This window comes from Pelophylax lessonae, assembly GCF_965119305.1.
Source record: "Pelophylax lessonae genome assembly, chromosome: 5".
NCBI lineage: Eukaryota > Metazoa > Chordata > Amphibia > Anura > Ranidae > Pelophylax > Pelophylax lessonae.
The window spans coordinates 552,244,746-552,251,429 of NC_138772.1; positions in this window are offsets into that span (position 1 = coordinate 552,244,746).

Genomic DNA, 6,684 nt, shown 5'->3' on the forward strand with positions numbered 1-6,684 from the left:
ATCCTATTTCCTATTCTATATACCATCCTTCCTATCCTATCCTATATCCTATTCCATATACAACTGTGGCCCTCCAGTTGGTCAGAAACTACAATTCCCATCATGCCTTGTTCATGTCTGTGAATGTCAGAGTTTTACAATGCCTCATGGGACATGTAGTTCTGCAACAGCTGGAGGGCCATAGTTTGGAGATCTCTGCCATATATATATCCTATTCTATATACCATTCTTCCTATCCTATATTATATCCTATTCTATATACCATCCTTCCTATCCTATATTATATCCTATTCTATATGTCATCCTTCCTATCCTATATTATATCCTATTCTATATACCACCCTTCCTATCCTATATTATATCCTATTCTATATGTCATCCTTCCTATCCTATTCTATAAACCATCCTTCCTATCCTATTTCCTATTCTATATGCCATCCTTCCTATCATATCCTATATCCTATTCTATATACCAACCTTCCTATCCTATAATATAGCCTATTCTATATGTCATCCTTTCTATCCTATACTATATTCTATTCTATATACCATCCTTCCTATCCTATATCCTATTCTACTGTATATACCATCTTTCCTATCCTATATTATATCCTATTCTATATTGCATCCTTCCTATCCTATATCCTATTCTATATCTCATCCTTACTATCCTATATCCTATTCTATATCTCATCCTTCCTATGCTATATTATATCCTATTCTATATATCATCCTTCCTATCCTATATTATATCCTATTCTATATATCATCTTTCATATCCTATAATATATCTTAGTCTTCATACCACCCTTCCTATCCTATATTATATCCTAATCTATATACCACCCTTCCGATCCTATATTATATCCTATTCTATATACCACCCTTCCTATCCTGTATTATATCCTATTCTATATACCACCCTTCCTATACTATATTATATCCTATATACCACCCTTCCTATCCTATATTATATCCTATTCTATATACCACCCTTCCTATCTATATTATATCCTATTCTATATACCATCCTTCCTATCCTATATTATATCCTATTCTATATACCATCCTTCCTATCCTATATTATATCCTATTCTATATACCATCCTTCCTATCCTATATTATATCCTATATACCACCCTTCCTATCCTATATTATATCCTATTCTATATACCACCCTTCCTATCCTATATTATATCCTATTCTATATACCATCCTTCCTATTCTATATTATATCCTGTTCTGCTGTATATGCCAGCCTTCCTGTTCTATCAGATATCTTATTCTATCCTTTCTTATATACTCCCTATTGTTATCCTGTATCCTATGCTATTCTATATCCGTCTCTCCCTATCATGTATCTTATTCTATATCTTATTCTATATGTGACAATGATTTCTAGGCAACCCCAAAACTGAGTTAGGAACACCAGGATACTCTTATTATGTTACAATTCGCCAGGTTGCAACACAGGTTAGATCCAAATTGAATTATGTCTGTAAAGGCATCATGGAACAGATTCCTTAACGGGAACAGGTTTAAGTATAGTTAGAATTTGAATGGACTTGATAAGTCCATGCTTGCCTAGTAAGATCTGACAAAGTGGAAATGTAAATAATGGGCATGTGATCCGAACACAAGATACTGCCTCGTAGAATGAGCCATCACCAGCAATGGTGGACTGTAAAAGAAAGGCAGACGCCACTCTAAGTGTAATAGGACTCAAATTTTATTGGAAAAAACAGCACACTATATACTCACAAACGAGTAATAAAAACCAGCAGTGGGTGAGAGCCGTGAAGTTCATCCGGGGGATCGATAGATCCGGGTGCCTGTGGAAAGGGATCCGACCGATCCGCTGTATGGTCCGCTCGAGCCGATGGGAAAACGGCTTGTCCCGAACCCAGGGGACACTGTGGGGGCTTCCGGCGGCGTACTTCCGGCTTCCGGCTAGGACGTGGAGCGTGATGGCATGAGCAGGCGACGGGTTGTCGGAGCGTGCGCTCCTTCCTCAGGCCTGAGGAAGCCCCGACAGTGTCCCCTGGGTTCGGGACAAGCCGCTTTCCCATCGACTCGAGTGGACCATACAGCGGATCGGTCGGATCCCTTTCCACAGGCACCCGGATCTATCGATCCCCAGGATGAACTTCACAGCTCTCACCCACTGCTGGTTTTTATTACTCGTTTGTGAGTATATAGTGTGCTGTTTTTTTCCAATAAAATTCGAGTCCTATTACACTTAGAGTGGCGCCTGCCTTTCTTTTACAGTCCACTGCAAGTTCTTCTTCTTACTTGGGACAGAGCAGCCTTCAAGTGTTTTAAAGACTTGGTTTTTTATGGACTTTTTTGGACTCCATATGTGCCACGCTAATATCGTTTTTCCACAATTTTGTCCTATATGATAGAAATTGATGGTATCCCTCCAATTTCTTTTTGCGCCAGTACACCCCCAGTGTTGTGTACCAGCAATGGTGGAGCCTTCTCTTTCAAGCCATAGGCTTGAGAAATAGGCTTACAAATCCAACAGGAATTGGATGACTTAGCAGCTGCCTGATCCTTCCTCTGTCCTACAGGAAGGACAAAAAGTGAATCTGACTGAGGATGTCAACCTCAAATACATCTCAAACCAGTCCAAACCACATATAATGTGTGAAGGGCCTGGGCTCCCTGTGAATGAAGCCTGGGCAAAAATTAACCACTCACCGACCAGTCACGTTGACTGTACTGCGGCAAAGTGGTTAGTTATCGTCCAGCGACGTAAACCTACGTCGCTGGACTCCTCCTCTTGTGGACGGCGCGCGCGCGCCGCCGGAGGCTCGCTCCCGCTGTATTCAGTCACAGCGGGAGTCGGGCCAGGGGAGGAGCAGTGGTGTTAACCGCCGCTCTTCCCCGATCGTCGGGGAATCGAGTGTGGAGATCCGCCCGCTTGTGTAAACAAGCGGGCAGATATCCTAAGTGACAGACAGGGTCAGATTGCAGGGTTCAGCATAGCTGAACCTGCGATCTGTCCCTGTGTCACTCAGTCACCTCCCCCCACACACGTTAGTAAGCACCAGGCATACATTAACCCCTTGATCACCAATAAAAATTAACCCCTTCCCTGCCAGTGTCATTTATACAGTAACAGTGCATATAAATAGCACTGATTACTGTAGTAAGGTCACTGGTACCCCCAAAAGTGTCAAAAATGTCTGTCAAGGGTCCGATCTGTCTGCCGCAATGTCGCAGTCCCGCAAAAAAAAAAATTGCAGATCGCCACCATTACTCGTTAAAAAAAAACCCACCAAAAATCTTTCCCTTAGTTAGTAAACGCAATAACTTTTGCGCAAACCAATCAAAATACGCTTATTGCGATTTTTTTTTACCAAAAATATGTAGCAGAAAACAAATTGGCCTAAAATGTTAAAACATTTTGATTTTATATTTTGGGGGGGGGGGGGGGATTTCATATAAAAAAAATGTGAAAAATATTGTGATTTTTTCAAAATTGTCGCTCTTTTTTTTGTTTATAGCGCAAAAAGTAAAAATCGCACAGGTGATCAAATACCACCAAAAGAAATCTCTGTTTGTGGGGAAAAAAGGACGTAAATTTCATTTGGGTACGGCATTGCATGACCGCGCAATTGTCAGTTAAAGTCGCACAGTGCAGAATCGCAAAAAGTGGCCTGGACAATCCTCCGGTGGTAAAGTGGTTATTAAGGCAAACAATGTCATGTTTCAGATGGAAAGATGAACCACCTTTAGCAAAAATTATGGCTGAGGTAAAAAAAAACACCTTGTCATGATGGAGAACCCAAAACAGCTCCTTGCAAAAAAGAAAGAGACACAGATTCTTATATTTTTTTTGCTGAAGTACAATAAGTAAGAACATAACTTTCTCAATCAAAACTGATGGAAGGTCATAATCTTATTAAAAAAAAAAGGTAGTCCCTGACAGCACCAATTTGAGGTCCAATGGGAAAAAAGGGCAACCTGCCAATTTGCTTGACACATTGGACAAAGGCAAACCCTAAGGAAGCGATTAGCCTTACAAATAGGACTGCCATGGCTGAAATCTGCACCCTTGATTGTACTCAAAGGCAGTCTTGTATCTATTCCAATCTGGAGGAAAACCAGGATCAGGCCCACAAACTACATGTGAGGAATGTCTTCCTAGCCTCAAACCATGCCACATAATGGTCCCTGGTCCTGTGATAATCTTCCTTGAAGCTACCTTCCTGCCTCTCAAAAGCATGGGGATGACTGCATCAGACACTACTCCATCCTTCAAGACTCTGATTTCAATAGCCATGCCATCAAACCCAGCAATCGTAAGGAAGGAGGAAAGATTGTAACATAATCTTCTCCTGGTCCATCCAGATCCTATGAAGTAGACAGTCATATTGGATAAAACAATACAGGGATAACTGTTCCCATAAAATTACCAGGGCATCTATTGCAAATATCTGAGGATTTCTGGATCTGGCAATGAATCCGGTACAGTTCACGCTGAATCTGAATGCCAACAGGTCTATTTCTAGCATGCCTCAATTCCGACAGAGAACCTAGAATACCTCAAGCAACCACCATTAAAGGCTGAGGAATCCGCTAGGCAATAGTTTACACCTGGAATATTTACTGTGGACAGAGCAAGGACATGGAGTTCTGCCAAAGACAGGGCGAGGTCCACCTCTTCTTGGGCTGCCTGGGTTCTGGTGCCTCCCTGATATAAGGATAGTCAAGCCAAAGTTTCCTCGGAAGGCCTCGCAACTGATCTGACTAATGCAGGAAAACTGGCAAAATTCTCCAGTTCCAGCATATTGATAGGCAGTGACCCCTCCAGCGGAGACCCCATTACAGAATTCTTCCTCAACCTGTTAAGCTGGTGTCCATCGTCAGCACCTAAAGAAAAAGGGGAGACAGATTTCCCTTTCTCTAACCTTAGGTGAGACATCCACCATTCTACAGACTTTGTATAGGGACATTGGAGAATCCCAAAACTAGTGAGTCCAGCTATTTCATGCAAACAGAACATTTTTCTGTCATTTCTGGAATGAACTGAGCAAGAAGAACTGACTCAAACAAGGCAAACTTTCTTCCCAATATTCTCAGACAGAAACAAATTGAGGGAACCCCCAGGGTTCTGAGAGTAACTCCTGATTCCTTATTGCTAGGCACGTCTCTGAAGGAAGAATTCCTTCTGCCTTGACAGCGTCTATAGTCAGACCAGTATATTCCAATGGCACCAATATTGATTCCTGGACACAATCCAGCCAAACTCTCCAGAGAACGTACTAGGAGAGATACGCTTTGCTGCTTACGCTGAAAAAGTTGCTCACTGAACAGCAGATCATCCAGGTACCCCAGAAAAGTTGGGCTCTGGGCAGCTCTAATGGCAGGGCCCTGCACTGAAAATGACACTCCTTTATCACAAAACAGTTTAGTTGAGGAGGTAAAAATTAAGACATGTAGGCAGCATCCATTAAATCTACCAAAGCCAGGAACTTCTAGCTAAAGCAAAGCCACTGCCGTAGGCAACAACTCCCACTGCCGGAAGAACAGCCCCTCCTTTCCAAGCGTCAGATGCAGGTACCAAGTGGGCACAGACAATGCCATGGGACCTTGACCCTAGGTGCTTGGCCCAGGTCCATACTTAAAACAAAAATAGTGCAGCGCTAACAGATATGGTATGCCCATACAGTGTGTAAATACATGAAGAGAAATACATATGAATGAAATTATAAAAAGTGATAATCAAACAGTGAAGATAATATTATAAATGAATAGACATAGATCAAAAAAAGTCCATAAGTGATCCAATAACAGTGTACAGGTCCCAGAAAGGTGATGTCAGAGCGGGAGGCTTGAATCCCAAGATGAGGTAGAAATACACCCGTGATAGTACAATACAAAGTGGCAGCTTACCAGAAGCTGAGGCCTCCAACTTAATGGAACAGCCACATACGCTTAGATGTAAGACCCAGTGTATCGCATCTTACAGGGATCAGGAAGTCAAAAACGCTTTGCTGCACCTAACAAGGCTTAGGAATCCAGAAGATGTATCGCATGTGTATAAAGGTAATGGAAAGGCACATAGCGTAATCCCATTTAAACCACATAAAACGTTTATTGATAAGTTACACTTACAATAAGCCGACTTGAAACAGGCACATCAAGGTGAAGCAAACCGCGGCATCCCGCATGTGTAAAGCGAAAAAAGCCGGCGTCTAGGGGGCGTGACAACTCTGCATCCGGTACCGCCCGACCGGTTTCGTCAAACGTGACGTCGTCCGGGGCGTGGTGCATACTTACCAAACTTGTTGAGAACAACGTCAAATAAACATCGCCCCTTGGCTTGGAACCGCAAGAGGTTCTAGTAGTTACCGTGAACCTTTCACCAGCTGGAAGCAGCATGATCCCTCCTTGTGACAGAAGGTAATTGAAAATCTGCAGCAGCAAACAAACTCTTGCAAACATGGGAATGCCATTTTATTGAGAAAAGGCCTTAGAGTTCTACAGAACTGGCCCTGAGGCTTTGCTGTAGAAGCTGAAACCTGCGATGGAACAGGCACCCTATTGGATGCACTCTAAGGCAGAACCAGCTTTATGATCCAAAGTAGATCTCAAGTCAAAAGCTTTTTTTATTTTGGATAGTCTAGGCAAAAACACCCCTCTCAATCTGTGTCCTAATGAGGAGATTTTCCC